Below are 16,541 nucleotides of genomic sequence, written 5' to 3'. Positions count from 1 at the left end.
TCAAAAGGGTCGTTAGCTATTACAAGAATCCTAAGAAACAGACGGTTCTGAGCAGGCTGTGACATTATGACGCACGTAGTTAGAACAAGCAAGGTGTGAGCCGTCCAAAGTGGGAAACCCCGGGAGGGGATCGCACTGCCGATCAGCGACGCAGATAGAGGGGAGCAGAGGGGGTATTTCCCCTCCCTTCCCTTAGGCTCCGAGGGGCCGTTGCGGCCCATCGGGGCCTACGATTAAAGGCCCGGGACCCCGGCCGGAGGTCGTACTTACGGGCCCCGGTCTGCAGGACCGGGCACCCGATGCCAGTCAGAGAGCCCTGCGCGCTGATCAGAGGCCCCTGAGTCGAAAAGGGCCTTTATGCCGGTCATGCACCACCAGTAATGCACAATCGGCCTGGTGGCGGCATGGGCCTAAGGTCCCATTTTCCAAGCAGGAACAAAGCCAGAGACAGCGTTTTACACTCGTTGGGGCCCACAGCGCCTGACGGGCGCCCTGTGGCGGCAAGGGTCTCCCCAGACGCAGCGTTTGAGGACACCCTCAGCGCCCATCGGGGACACCCTGAGTCGATGAGAGTTCATATTTTGGTCAGGTACCACCAGTACCGCACAGTCCGCTCCGTATCGGCACGGGCCTGAGCGGTTGCTTCCTAATCAGCTACAAAGCCAGTGATTTGCACTGGCCGGAGCCCCTGTATCTGCCAGGGCCCACAGCGCCTAACGCAGGGCCCTGTGCTCGTAAGGGGCCCGATCCAACCAAGGGCAGTGTTCGATGAGGCCCGAAGAGCCCGGGCGGCCCAGCGGAAGCGGCTATCAAAGGCCCGGTTAGAGTACATAAGGGCCCGAAGGACCTGCTGTATGTAGGTCACATAAAGAATCGCGGGCCGCAGGGTCGCGACCCGAAATATCAGCCAGGGGTCCTCTTGCACCGTTTGAGAACCTCTGACACAATGCCGCGAACACCGAACAGTTGGCTCCTTGTAAGTCCGAAATCTTGGGGACCATTTCTCCAGCAGGAGCAAGACCGAGGCCACGACTCGCATTGGTTTGGGTCCCTGAAACAGTGGCTGGGGCCCCTGCGCTGGTCAGGGGCGCACAGTGCATAACATATCACGATGTGCATAACATATCATGATGTGCAAACATAACATAACATAACATGTTATGCACATGGCAGTGCATAACATATCATGATGATGACATATCTCGACTAGTGGTCCCTGGTCGGTAACGGGCTTTGTTTGAAGAGGTTCGAAGAGGGGCCGGAGGGCCCCTGGGGACCAAAGTTCAGGGCCCCGATTGGACTTGGCCTGGTCCCCCAACCGTAATGCCGTGACCCAAAACGTCAGTCAGAGGGTTTGTATTTTGGCCGTCTCATTAGAGTTTTGTATCCCCATTATAGTGAGACCCACTTCGCGCAGGAACGAGGCCCGGGCCCGCGATTTGCAATCTTTAGGGTCCCTAACACAATGAGGGGCTCGTGTGTCGATTAGGGGCTACAACGTGTAACAGGGATCGTGTGGCGGGAGGTGGCCCGGGTCGGCCAGGAGCGCTGTTTGACGGGCCCGGAGAGGGGCCGAACGGTTTCTTGGGACCAAAGATCAAGAGCCCAATTGGAAGGCTGAATGGCCCGAAGAGTTTGCTGTAGGTCGCAGTAAGGACCCCCACTCATAGGGCCGTAATCTCAAATGTCAGTGAGAGGGCTTCTTGCACCCATTGGTGACTCCTCAGATAGACCATTCCTCTGTCTCTGCCAGGGATCACTAACACCGAACAGTCGGTTGCGTGTCCGTCTGAGCTCTGGGGGCCCATTTCCGAAGCAGGGACGACCCCGTGCCACGATTCACATTAGTCGGGGCCCCTGCAACAATGCGGGGTCCCCCATCGTTCAGCGGCTCACAGTGTCTCACAGGTTTTCCTATGTCCACAAAGGACCTCGTGTCGGTGGCAAGGGAAAACTTGCTAGACAGGACGAAGAACACCGAACACGACAGGGAACGGGACACCGAATGACAGCGGACCTCCTACGCTGGTATGGACCCTCGGAAAATGAAAGGAAACATGATAGCTTATGATGATGAGCATGATGCTGAACTGGAGCATACGTGCCGATTAATGGGACACCTGCGGCAGTCACGGATGTTGTTGCGTCAATAAGCGTCCTTGCGTCGATTCGAGGTCAACTGCGGTCTGTGCGTGTCAGGCCTCCCGCGTCAGGGAGGGGACCAATGTGATATGATGTATCCTCTAAGGACCTCCAGATCGGCGAGGGGATCCGCCCCGTGTCTCCGGATTGGCAGCCGGAAGACATCCCGCAGTTGCACGGAATAGCCCTTCAGTCCCATGTTTCTTCTAGTGTTCATCTCAAGATGCCCTTTCTCAGAAAGAAATGAGGGGTCTCATTGGTGTTGGGTAGAGTGGGTCGCGAAAAGCTCAAAAATGAACGAGACCATCACATGTGTGCGTTATAACGTTTATTATTTTTGCAGCGTCGACCAGTGAAACAAATTATCAAAAGGTTGAGCCTGCGCGCCCGCGATGTCGGAAGTAAGGACAAGGATAGCGTAGGTTGCAGTCTCCGTAAAAGTGAGCGGTGTTTGCCACCTCAAATAAATCCTGGTCCCCATCGCACACGTCTGTGCCCGCCCCTGTCCGCTTACGTCCATCCCATCGCGTTTACTAGCGCCGCGGACGTTGCCCTGAGCTGTTTTTCTATTTGATATAAGTTAACTAGAAATCTTTTTAATAGACTTCACCCGCCCGTTTAGCGTAAACGCCGCTCGTTTATGTTTAACAGGTGGCGGTTTGACGTCCGTACGCGAACGCGCGAAGCTGGAACCCATCCCGAGATTTGCGGGCGACGTACGTTTGCGTGTACGTCGGGTGCAGTACTTTTCCCAGGTGCACTGTTCTAAAAACATAATTTTGAATCTTAGAACGATGTTACAGACATTGGCTCGGACAATACTCCGTTCAGTGATGTGTTGGGTGCCACCTGGCGTGTGGTCGGGTGGCTTAGTTGTCACAAAATGTCACATTCAACTTGTTAAGTATTGGACAATTTACAACAATGTCACAGTCTCATTGCCATTTTGATGCAATTGAAAAATGTTATAGATGTTAGGACAGGTTTTAATTTTGGTCCTTCACAAATGTGAAAATGATATTTCTTGCTTGTCAAGACAAGGATTCCTCAGCCACTACCTGAAGATGACGTGCTAGAGCTTGTCCGCGAGACCCTAATTTCATGAAACGTGATCGCCCAGGATGGTTCGAGGGGGGGGGGGGGCTGGAAACCTCCTATGATATGAAGCTACACCCCTCTTTAGTTTGTTCTATATGGCTGATGGTCCTTTGCTTTCAGCATTAGTATGTGGAATCCTGGAAAAAGTCGATGCCCTCACCAATCATGGTAGCCGTGGTGTGGTTATATGACAGCAAAGCACGAAGTTATGATCATGTGGGAAAGTTTAGTAAGCCGTTGGAGGGGGGAGGGGACATTGCAGTAGACTGGATGATGAAGGTGTGTCATTTTTCCGATTCTGCCAAATGTTAACTGTTTTCTTGCCATGTCAAAACCATTGTGCGTAACATTTCTAGAAGAACATGCTGATCTTTTATCATCATGTGAATCTCCAATCAGAATTACCAGCGGTGTTTCCATCCCTGCGCTTGCATGCATTACTACTCAAAAATAATTTGGTGAGGTCTATTCCAGCCATTCCAATGGTTCCACATCAATAAATGCCAGTCATTGCTGAAACGCAACACAATGACAAAGGTGTTGTCATAGATATGTCCTAGTAGCATGGTCATTATCAACATCATAGTCCTTTTGAGGCTGGCAGGAACGAATGGCATTGATGAGAGGGCTCAGTGCCTAAAACTGTAGATGCATAAAGGCATGCATGTTGAACAGATGCATTCAGTAGAGGCATATGAAACAGGCGAAAAAGGATATTGGGTATTAGCAGGAGCAAATAGTAGAGCAAGGCATTTTGAACAACAGCTGTGGTACTGAATGTGCTTAAGACGACTAATTAAAGAAAAAGGCAAGGATGATGCCTCTGATGACAGTTAATAGTAATATTCATCTATTGTCCGTCAGTGGCGGCTATCAAAAACCCGGTGAGTTTCGCTTGGCGATAGTATGGGAGGGCACGCCGGCAGGCCGGGAAGCCCCTTCCCAGCGGATTTGCAGCAAGCCACATGGAAAGTGCACACATGGGGGTTTGCTCGGTGCTGTTGACACATTCATGCACGTCCCTGTGCAGCACAGAGAGTAATAGAATGACCGCTATGATTGGAAGATGGAGCTGAACCAACAAAGAAGTGTTGATGACAGAAAAGTGCATCGCCAGTGTAAATGTGGGTGTTAAATTTCACACCCGGGTTGTAAGCGGCACTTGAATATCACAGATGCCTCAAGGCGAAGATTGTAACCTGAGGACACCAGTTCCAGAACAGTGGGGTGAAGTAACATGTGCTCTATCTGCCGGCAAAGGTTCCAGGCAGATCAGTCGAACGGTTTCCGGGCTTGGATTTGGCTGTCATTCCCCAACGCGGGTTCGTGTGGTTTGTGCGGGTCAAGATGGTGACTTGATGGGCTCAGTTTCAGAACGGCTAATGAAACCGCATCCTAGCTTTCCATGGCTGTTGGTTTGGAGAGCATGGTCCTGGTTTGCGATAACACTCCAGGCTATCCCAATCTATCTTTATTATAAACTCATACCAGCGCAACTGACATGTACAAACAACCCACGGAACAGAGCCAACGGAACGAAGGACACTGTTGTGACCCGCTGCGCCACATACGTGTAAGCAGCGCCGTGCGTCCTTTGAGGAACGGAGTGGGTGCGTGAGGCGACCGTCGCGGGTCCACCCGAGCTTTGGAGACGTACGTAAGACGGAGCAGATGCCAAGTGTCCGTGTACGGCGAGGACCGAGGTTAACACTACGCGCGTATACCGTGCGCGCGAGATCAACCGTCGTGGAACATTGTTTCCGAATGTCTCAATAAATTAGTTCGCGCTGTTCAAGCATTAGGCTGGTTGGGCGCGTTTTTTTTTGCTACAACTTTGAAGTCACCCTCTGGACAGACTAACAGCCACAGCAACACACAAAGATAGAGATCCTACCTGTTGCTGTTCTAGGTCTACCATCAGATTCTAGTACCACTTCGCTGTGTGAAAGGCTAATCAGTCCACTTTATAATTTAAAACTCACATGCGTGAGCTATTACGCCCCAACTTCCTTCTAAATGTACGGTTTGATACCCTAAACGTTTGAAGACAGTTTTTTAAATACATCATAATTTTTGTTCACACATTGGCCACAACTTGAGCCCTTAGCCGTTGTTAGCCGTTGTGCTAGCCGCGACGCAGACGCCGCGGCCAATGGAGACTGCAACGCCTGGTATCGAAATATTTTGTTGCAAAGATCTGCAAGCGCTCAATGCTCAAAACTACGTTACCATGTGTCTCACTTGCCCAGTCTGGCTGAACGTTGAAGATTTCTAGACGAACATGGCTTGGCCATCTTAATACAAACTGTTGACCCATTGGCATCCTCATTCGCAGATCCTTACTGTCTTTGTACAACCTAGATAACGATTCTGACAAACATTTTAAGTTCTATCAGTTTGGAAAAACGCCACCGGACCGCTTTTAAATGAAGAGTGCCTATGATCTATTTCATGCAGTCGTTTACTCATGGCTTCTTCAGTTGATTTACGATAAGATTCAGGCAGAATTGATCTCGTGCTAGCTTCTAGCTTCTATTCCAGTTCTGGAAGGTAAAAATGAAAGACATCAAAGAAATATTGCCTTCGTTGACAAATGGGCATGTTCGGCAATTTGTTTTCCTTGGGGGGGGGGGGGGGGGTCCTCTTACTATTAGGAGGCCCCTTGTCAACTCTGTTGCCCATCTCTTGCCAGGGTTCTGGCTGCGCGCCTGCTACCGATCACCACAAAATACGCGCATTCGAGCGGCGGTACACAGGATTTTGCAACGGTGTAATGGGGCACAAACTCAACTTTGCTCACTAAGTGATTAGTGCGCTGCAGTCGCGCGCAATTTGTTGTGCAGTATGCTTACATTATTGTTATACCACATATTGCCGGCTTGAATGTTTGTGTGTGCACCAGAACCCACGGTAACATATTGACTGAGGAAAATTTCCACCAGTAACCACCACATCCCCTTAACCCCCATGAAACGTAAAATCCCCGAGTGAAAACCTTTGTTTACCGGCAGCCCGCACCGGGCCAAGTCTGAAGCGGTTGGCAGGCAGACATTGAGGAAATGCACCTCAAGATCACGGTGGATGTATGCATTTTGTGAGGTCAAGCATTTTAAGGGACAAAGCTGTTAAACAAGAAAAAAAGAAGCGTAACTGGGCGCATAGTCGCTTTTGAAGCATCGGACAGGTTTCACATCTGTCATGGGATTTCATCGGGATAGATATGTGCCAACATTTGGGCAAATGTATGACGGATGTGGGCACTCTTTATTAGGATGCTTCTGTATATATCTCTTCTCGCGGCACCAGGCTAACTAATCATATTTTGTCATTTTACTGCAAACGGGGGAAGTGTATAAACATTCTTAGCGCAGAAATGTAAAAACTGAGGCCAGTTTTATATTTTAAAAAAAATATCGCCGCTCCTTGCACCAAAAATAGCTTCAGCGAAAAAATCTCCGCTTACCGAGTTTTATAAACGGTCATGACATCCGACGTGAATTTGATTGACAACTTTTTTGTACTCAAAATCAGCTGTCGCTCATCAAAGTACTAGATGTACTATAGTACCGCAAACAAACATCTCTATTTTTACGATGGTCGATTACGCTCATTTAAACGACACAAAGCTTTTTGTTGTTTAAAATTGGGTTCAACAAATGTCTTATGCGTGTAATTTGTTATTTTTGTATCGCAATAACATTTCAACATCTATATTCAAAGCAAATTTCTACCCGAGCGGTACGCAGTGATCAAATGTACACAGGAAGATATAGCTCGGCGTGCGAAACTTTTGCGCTTTCTGACTAGTTCAATAAAGTATGAAGCATTCCGAGTTGCCGTAAAAAATCCAAAAATATTCATGGCTATGCCGAACAGATGTAAAGCAAGAATGACAAGTAACTCATTGGTAAAATCCATTGCTGAGACACATGTCAGATCCGAATAAAACAGTATTGTGTGGGTAGGCGCTTGGGCATTGGTCGCTGTCCCGTCCTCCCTTGCGGGAAGTTATGTGTTGAGGAATCTGAGCTGCCTGAACAAAGTCATTGGAGCACGGCAGATGACTTCGTGTGAGAGGGTCAGCCCCCGTCTAGGGGAGGCTAGGGAGTGGTCATGTTCCCCCCCCCCCCCCCCCCCCCCCCCACCTCCAGTTTGCTGGTTATAAGTGATAAATCACAATACTTAACCACAAACATATCACCAAGTCATACAATGAAAACAAGGGAATGCATACTTTGAACCAATTACCCAGTTATTATCTTAGTGACGAAATATTGCGCACAAAATGAGGGAAAATGCTTGAATTATGGTATCATGCGGTAAGACACCCACTCACTACCATTGGCTGAAATGCAACGGCATATGCACCGCCTTCGCCCTGCCTTGCCCGACTCACCTCCTGGTTTAATGACACTGCTCACAACCCCGCGTAAAATATTACACTGTTTGGTTCATGCATACACGGTACCTACCTACCAAGGAATACACCTGGGTATCTCTCCATCCTCCCCCTGATCCCCCTCGGACCAAATTACCTTGGTGGCAGAGAAATCGAAAGTGGGTCATAGAACCTAGGCAAGTAGGTCTAGTGGGATGTAGGATCAGGCAGGCAGGTAGGCTTCTTCCAGATGCACAACCAGGTGCAGTTATGCATGTCTTCACCCGAAGCAACGCGAGCCACTAGTATTTGAACACGTATGCATTCATTATCACGTTCTTAGAAGTTGAGGGCTCTGCTGTGCCCGAAATTTCCGATTAAAAAAAAATAATAATTCAAACCTGCCAAAAGTATTACGCCCCTCGCTCGTTTTCATCCTTTCCAGCCCACATCTCAACCCGCATTTATCCGCTGCCAATCACAGCCACCCCCACGTGCGGCCGCGCCGCCAAAACTGACGCCACCGACAGATGCTATTTCAAGAACGGCGCGTGCCAAGGTTGCGTCAACGACAGGGTTGACAGTGTCGCCTGGCGGTGGTGAACAGAAACTTAAGTGTTACTTCTTGGCGCATGGGTACTTAAGAGGTGCCATGGTTAGCGCCGCTGGCGGGTCTTTCGACAACAAACGCGCGTTTTACAGGTGCCTAAGAGGACAATGCATCCTGGGATGGTCATGTAGGTAGACTACTAACTACCCACTAACAATACATAACGCGTACTTTCCTAATGACACGGGTATCCCGCAATATCAGTATCCCACAATATACTGATACTAGTATACTGACATACGGGATACTGATATACTGAATACTGATGTACTGAATATACTGATACTGATAATTTCATCACGTACCATCCGCCAGCTGCCACCGCCGGTCTCTGAACCATGCTCGCCAGGCTCAAAGGCCGCCGCACCGCCGAAATCCTCAATCGCCACAACTGGCCTCAAATAGTTGCGATTAATATTTATTGCCAATCGTGTCTGAACAATGAAGTCGTGTGTGTGTGTGTGTGTGTGTGTGTGTGTGTGTGTGTGTGTGTGTGTGTGTGTGTGTGTGTGTGTGTGTGTGTGTGTGTGTGTGTGTGTGTGTGTGTGTGTGTGTGTGTGTGTGTTCCAACTAAAACTCTACCTTTATTAGTTGGAAAACACCAGGGAGTCGCATCAACGCCCCCTCCCCTCTCAGTCCGCGTTGTGAAAAACGGCGGATCAGGGCGAGGGCTATGGCCAACGGATGAAAATCTGAACAAGTAGCCAACGTATATACCTAGTTTGTGACAGCTCACTTAAAGAGAATGTTCCACATTTGGAGACATTGAAGCAAGCATCAGATATGATGAAATAAGCTCGCTCACAACTGCTGGTATACTTGTGGAAAAGTGGAAAAGTGGAAAAGGCTGCTCTAGACAACACGATTCCTCTGTTAAGTTAATATGTTTCTCAATACGTCATTCTTTGATCACGCCATCGTACTCTGCACAACATTGATTTAGAGCCAATTGACACCTGTCATATCTGGAAATCGTGCTCACGAGCGCCAAATATGAATGACTCGACAATTATATTATTTTTGCCTTTGATCGCCGCATGGCTAAGCGTCAAACGATGAAATGCTCCCCAGTTCTGCAAGTGCAGCAGAGTTTCGTGTAAGCATGAGCTTCCGCATTCAGAAATGTTTCTCAAGGTGCAGAAACATCGCAGCCTTTGATTTCTAGAAACAAGGGATCCTCGCAACTCATTGATCTTGCACGGATATATACAACGATGATACAGCTGCATGAAGTCATGTTTAGGTTAATGATATGAGGGCAAATGACATTGCTGTTGGTTTGACAGCATGATTCCCTTATTCATCACTACTTATTTGGCCGAGATTCGAGCTCAGAGACACGCGACTGATGCTTCTGTAACCTTCACACCTTTACAGTATCTTGCGCATAATCGTGACTAAAGCGAAAGAGACAGCCATGTTTCAAACAAATCGGCGAAAAAACAGCAGAAGGTTAAACAGCTATCATAAATCGTATTGTTTCTGAACACATCACATGCGGGTGGTGTTCTTTTTTTATTGGTAGGTATGACATTTCTAGTACGAAAGTTGGTCTTGGACTCCCTCGTTTAGGCAAGAGGCAAAGAGGCATGATAGCAATGCTAAGCAAAGGCTAAAGCGCCAAAAGTTCCAAACACTCACATAACTTTTAATTCCAACATTAAAATAATTCGTGACAAGATTAAGCTACTTCAGGTAAGACCTAGTACCATCGACGTGTCCAGACACTAATGGACAGGTCTGCTAAATTATGGACGATTTGCTTAATTATATTCGTTGCCGTCAATGTCGGTCTCTTCAGCATGGACGAGAACGAACGTAAAAGCTATGGTTTTCATGGACAGAAATCAAGCTGATACCAAGACTTTGCTGCGGTGGAACGGAGCGCAATAATTTTAGGCAGGCAAAACAAAAATCCCCCCATCTCCACCCCACCCCATCCAAAATATACCACTCTGGTGCTAATATTGTGCAAATGGCTATCTAGTTACACGTTAAGTGGTAAACACTTCGATCAAATGACGCCACATATAGGCAAACGTGAATATCAGCAGTAATTAAGCTGTTATACGTTCGTTTGGAATGGGCATCATGCACATTTTGGGGAGGGATTTAATAATTGCTCGTACAAAATAGTAATTCACTGCCGTCTGTGGCACATCTGCCGTTGACGGCTGTGGGCCATCGTCAGCTGTTACTGACTAGAGGCACCAACTTTAGGCCGTTTTAACCCGCACATTATGGGCCAGCGGACCTAAAATTCGTACCTTTACCGGCATGAATGACGGCGGCGCAAACGAACGTCTGTGATTGACCAAACTGAGCGGCGAAGGCCATTTGCCAAGAAGCGCATTGTTTGAAGTTTGTCACAGTGGGTCACCATGTGATGCTTCGCTTCCCAAAGTCAAAGTGCGCTTCAATTTGTCCCCTAAGTTATGCGTTTCAAGCATTCGTAACACTTATTGCACACACCTTTTAACGAATTGGTACATTGTGAACATACACACGTTGCAAGAAACAATGCAAATGCAAAATATTACTCTCATTGGTGATGGTGAGCAGGAGGGTCTAGAGACTTCTCCCGCCCGGAGCGGCTCTTTGAAGTCAAAATTCTGAGTTACTCAGAAGGAATAGGAGAAAAGTCATATCGCCGATCAAATTGGACACGTCTAATCTAGCAATAAGCAAAAAGTACTAAAAGATGACATAGGTACTCCCTTTAATGTATAGGATTCTGCCAGGCAAATGCATTAAGTCGTGTGACATCACTTCGTCCTAGATAATTCGTGCTCAGAATGCATCGAAATAAATCTGTTTTATTGCCAGTGTATGTTTTTATTTAGCACAATCGACGAATGCGCGCTGAAGCTTACCAAAAAGCGTCATCTATGCATCACTTAACATATGTTCTGACCTAAACCGCTAGGCTCGCTGGCGAGATAGGCGATACATCGATTGATTGCTATGAATCTTCTTCATTTTGCCTTATATGGGCCACTGTGTTTGAAATGCACACATTTGGCATGCTATTTCCGTTCGATTATGACAGGCTAGTGGTTGCAATGCATTAGGTTCGGCGCGTCTGATCTAGCAATAAGCGAAAAGTGCAAAAAGGTGGCATACATACTCCCTTCGGGGCTCTGCAATCCCAGTTTGTTTCAAATGATTCCTTGGAAGCAAATGCACGAAATCGTATGACGCAATTCGACTACGTAATCAATTTCCGTTAACTTCCCTTGCATGCGTACGCATCGTTGGCACACGCCAACGCAGTCATGCCATCGCGTTTTTACGATGGCGTGACGATTACGATCTAGGCCCTCACGCTGCGGTAATTTTTGCCAATGTTTGACCTTAATTCCGAACAGGCCCGCGTTCATCCTACGAAGTACAATTTTGACGTTTGCCGGGTTAGGGTGCCTATTGGGGTGGTCATCATGGAGGCTGAGCGAGTAGTAGATATCACTGCAGCTGCAGTACTGCTATGCGCTACAAATGAAGTATGGTGCCTATGTAGCGTGTGCAACCATGTGTCATGTACTTATCCAGTTTCCAAAGGAGGCTAACTAGGGACACGTGATTGGAACGTGGCTCAATGCCGTCGTTATCAGCTGACGGCCCGCTGGTGGGCGCGCAGTATCCGTGTTGTGCAATGCCGCCGCCATTTTGTTCTTCATGGACTCACCACCTCTGGCACAGTGTTTTGTTTAGACGCTGTTTGCCTCGCAGAGATGAAGGATGGAATGCTCAGTACCGTTCTAGGCCTTCATATTGCAGATTGTATAAGCCCATTATATAAGCCCATATATATATATATATATATATATATATATATATATATATATATATATATATATACCTATATAATGGGCTTATATACATACATATATATATATATATATATATATATATATAAGCCCATTATATAGGTATGAGCCCAAGCTAAGTCCAAATCCTGGTGCCGAATGTGTCCCGAACGGGTTACCAGATAGGCCCTCGACAAGAGCGTGGTAAGCCCATTCAAATACGAGATACCCAAGACCCAAAGTGGAGGGCCCCTGAAAGACCGAGTGTACCCGAACAGACTTTCAGATGGCCCCCGACAACAGCGTAAGGCACTACGTTAAAATATCCAATGTGCAGGGAGCCCAAAACAATCCAGTATGCCCGAGCAGGTTAGCAGATGGGGCGCCGACAATTGCGTAGGGCCCTAACCAAGTGACAGAGAATTGGAAACGTCCTAGGCCAATGCAGAGGGTTCATGAGCATACCGCGAGTGTATCAGGATGTTAACAGAGACCAACGTAAAGGTCCCCTGAGCATATAACATATGGGTCCCCGGCTATAGCCCACAGGGCCTTTCTGGCGAATGGAAAGAATCCATGGAAGATCCCTGATTGACAAGAGCGCGCCCGCACGCTAGCAAGAAGGGCCAAGCAACAACACAGGTCCCTCCGAGTAAATGCAAAAAAATTAAGGGCAACGTGGAAGGCTCCTTAACGATCGGAATGATTGTGCAAGTGGACATACAGGTTCCCAGGAAACAGCATGGGGCCCCTGGACAACATAATTAGGCTTAAAGTTTTCAATTAATAGTTTTTCAATCATTTAATCCTTTTCTCTTGGGCCCTTCATTTTCGCTTTCAGCTGTTCTCGGTCGCGTGGAAAGACAAAGATGTACAATTTTGTCGTGTTTTGTGTTAAAAGTTGCACCTTTCCAACCGGGTAATGGGCCCTTCGGAGCCTATGAGCCCATCCGGGGCCCAAGGAAGGCATGGTCCGTGCCCTCCCCCCGCCTCCCTGGACCCGTCAATGATGCTGTGTCCGTACCGACCACACTAACTCCTGGTCCAAATTCACATTTCCAGCATTTCGTCTGCACTTATTCAGTACGGATTCTCCCTGCCCTGGTGACCACTAGCTGTGACTACGGCTGGCTGAAATACATCTTTTTACCGCTTATAACGTCAGCAGACTTAATGGCTACGCGAGTGCTTGTCTGCACTTTTAAAACGATTATGCATACCTTGTGTGTAACTGACTGAAACATCAGTAGCCATGCTGTACCCTTGAAGTATGTACATGGTGCTTTTATACCTGGGTTATGATCATGCAGGAATTTAGAACGCTATCCGTGGAAGCCACTATATTTTGAGTGCGAGTGATGTTGAAAACTGAGCTAAAAGTGCCAGTGCGGCTTCGAGGGCGGAGTAGAGCTCCCACTTCCTTGCCTGGCTGCGGGTCTGCCACTGTTGCTGTCCTCACGCCGACGCTGCACCCTGACCCCGTAGCACCAACGACCTTGACGACTCCGAAGAATCCACCACAGTGCAAGGGCAGAAATAAAGCGGTGCTTATCCTGCTGCGAGAAAAAGGCACACGTGTGGTTTGGCCTGTGCAGTGTGCACGACAGCGCGGTGACCGCCCACCGTCAGATTTTTAGCTGATCTGCAGCTGTTTGGGATCTCGTTAGTGTGCTGTTGCGGGCTGTGTCTGCGCGTGGGCCAGTCAGCACGTGCGAAGCGTCGGCTGGAAAAAAGCGGCACGCCTGGGCGAACAACGCGGACTCGAGAGGCCTTGCGGCGGGACTTCGCGACGTCACCGCGCAAGACCATGCAGTGCATGCCGGCAACTGTGTATCGGATGGTCACAGCTGGCACGCTGCCGAGTGGGCTTACGTCATCGCTAATCGGCGCTGGTTTGGGCAGGCGGCAGGCATGCGTGCGCGATAGGCAGCACCACATGGCATGCAGATACGCTGTATTTCTAGCAGTGTTCGATATCTAGACCATTGGTGACCGTTGGCCGGCCATCCTGCTCCCCTGTTTTACATGCGGAGCATCATCCTGCTCCCCTGGGCTAAAAAATGCATTGCCTAGTTGTAGAAATTAGCCAAAGGCAAAGCAACGTCCCAGAAAATAATTTTTGAAGATATTTTTTCAAGCTTTTGTAGGTAAATGCTCGATTCCTCCCATCGATATTAGGTACCCATACACACACACACACACACACACACACACACACACACACACACACACACACACACACACACACACACACACACACACACACACACACACACACACACACACACACACACACACACACACACACACACACACACACACACACACACACGCAAGCACGTATATATATATATATATATATATATATATATATATATATATATATATATATATATATACATGATGTTCAGAGCGTTGGGATGCTGCATCCATCCTCTGCCTCGATATCTCAATTGATTAGGGCACCTGCATTCCCCGATTCATCCATCCGGGCGGGGTGGTTTCGAACCGCTTAAGACGCTTGTTATTCGCCCTGGGCTGGGATACGCTGCCGCCAGTGGCAGCACTCGCGCAAACTGTCAGCTAACGTGAGAGGGCACGGCGAACCGTGCCGAACATTGCAGCGCGTCTAACTTTGCCGCAAAATCGTGCCACTGGTACGGAATTTAACGACCGGATGTTGGGGCCAGGGCTCTCGTGACAAGTACTGCTCAGAGTGGGCGCTGATCCCATAAGTTAAGGAAATTATAAGATGTCAAGGACCATGTCATGAAACCAGCATTCAAATTAAAACTCTTGTTTGGTTTTGAACTTGAGATGGCTGTACTGAATGACCAAAGGTCAATGGAGTCAGTTGTAATCCATATTTAGACTGCCTACTTGTTTAAACATTATATCAAAGTTGTGTGCTTTGATTTCAAACTACGTTGTCACGTGGGCTTGACAAAACTTCCCAAGAATGACCTTAGCTGACAACCGAGGCCTGATTTGGCCCATCCCAGAGGAAAGCGACATTAAAAGTCTATCTTATTTCTTGCACCGCAAAATCGATCATTCACTTGTCTATAGCCACGCGAAGCTTGGCATCACTGGGCTGTGCCGTTCGGAAGTCATTCTGAGGAAAACATTTGGGGAGGTCAAACTTACTCCGCACCCCACCCGAGCACGTACTAGGGCTTGACATCAAACCTCAGCCCCCAGAGCGAAGGCAGAAGACGTCCTGACACCCGCGCGCCGCAGGCGATTGCACAGGCCCCGTGTCGCCACCGAATATTGAATCTCCTCGGCACATACGTTCGCCAGCAATCGACCGGGAAGCGGACAGTGTGATGCTTTCCCTGGTCGATCCGAATGCAAGACCATGTAGCGTAAGCAGGTAAATATTTAGTCATGTAGACTACAAGAGCTTGTAGCCCTGCCTGTTTAGACCATTATTCATTAAAAAACTTGCGTTTTCAATACTCCGGTCACGATTGCAAGTCTGCACATCATTCCGAATTCATTGATGGCGTCGATGTTAAGTACCAACCCTGATCACACCACGAACGCAATTTTTTGTGTGTTTTTGCTATCGGTTGCCTGGGCCGATTGGTATAAGTTGTAGGTGTCTGAGGTGTCTGAGGAGTCGGTGGTGCAAGGCGTCTGACTTCACTAGTCTAGCTTCCGGCGTGATCCGCATAACAGTTAACACACGACATTTTCCGCATCTATCATCGCCTCGCTCGTTTTGCTCCGTCTTACTTGTCGTAGGGCGATAGGCGACATACGTTTGGAAACTGGACCAAGCGACCTGTGGACATTCATGTTCACGGTTCTGATCCCAAATGACTAGACGACCATTTTCAGGAGGCGTTATAACCTTATTGCCATTCTCTGGGGCCAAATAGGGCGGAAGGTGGCCGGAATGAATTCCATGCGGCTGACGCAAACATCCATGCACTAATGCGCAAGTTTCATCAGACTCGACAGGGGACCTTGCGCACCCTGGGTGGATTATGCTACCATCCGCACTCGTCTTGCTTGCATTCGAAGGCTGCGAAGAGGTACACTCCAGGTGCCAGGCGGGAATTTCCCAGCACAACGGTCTCTTGGCTCCATTCCCGTTCATTGCCCAATCAGAACGGGGCTCAGGCATCACCGCGGAGCTGGCGGCTTCAGCGAACTTGAACCACACACTCAATGACAGCTCACCGCCAGCCCTGCGTGTGCGCCTACCGCGACGCAGCAATCATGACAAGTAAGCTCAGTTGGCTTCCCGAACCCCCCCCCCCCCCCCCCCCCTCATGCTCCGAGCTCGTCCATGATCCGGGCAAGCTCCCGAGAACGTTCGTCTCGCGCACGGGCCAACTGGTCGGCGATTGGCCGTCGCTCGTCGTGCGATGACGTCACACGCGTCACGGTGTCGGCGCAGTGTAGTGGTCGGCCGGGCCCATCAAACCAGTTCTGGTAACGCCGGCGCGACCTCTGACGGGCGGCGGCGGGCCTGGCCGCGACGCGCCCGGCCGGG

At 48.8% G+C, this 16,541-nt stretch overlaps 1 pseudogene; it reads right to left on the bottom strand.

The window, feature by feature from the left end:
• The window catches only part of LOC119101812 (chromatin assembly factor 1 p55 subunit-like), a 14,197-nt pseudogene extending 5,629 nt beyond the window's left edge, over window positions 1-8,568 (bottom strand).
• Between the last annotated feature and the right edge of the window lie 7,973 nt (window positions 8,569-16,541).

Source organism: Pollicipes pollicipes, unplaced genomic scaffold (assembly GCF_011947565.3).
Source record: "Pollicipes pollicipes isolate AB1234 unplaced genomic scaffold, Ppol_2.1 Scaffold_4881;HRSCAF=5763_pilon_pilon_pilon, whole genome shotgun sequence".
Taxonomy (NCBI): domain Eukaryota; kingdom Metazoa; phylum Arthropoda; class Thecostraca; order Pollicipedomorpha; family Pollicipedidae; genus Pollicipes; species Pollicipes pollicipes.
This window is presented reverse-complemented; position numbering and strand designations above follow the sequence as displayed.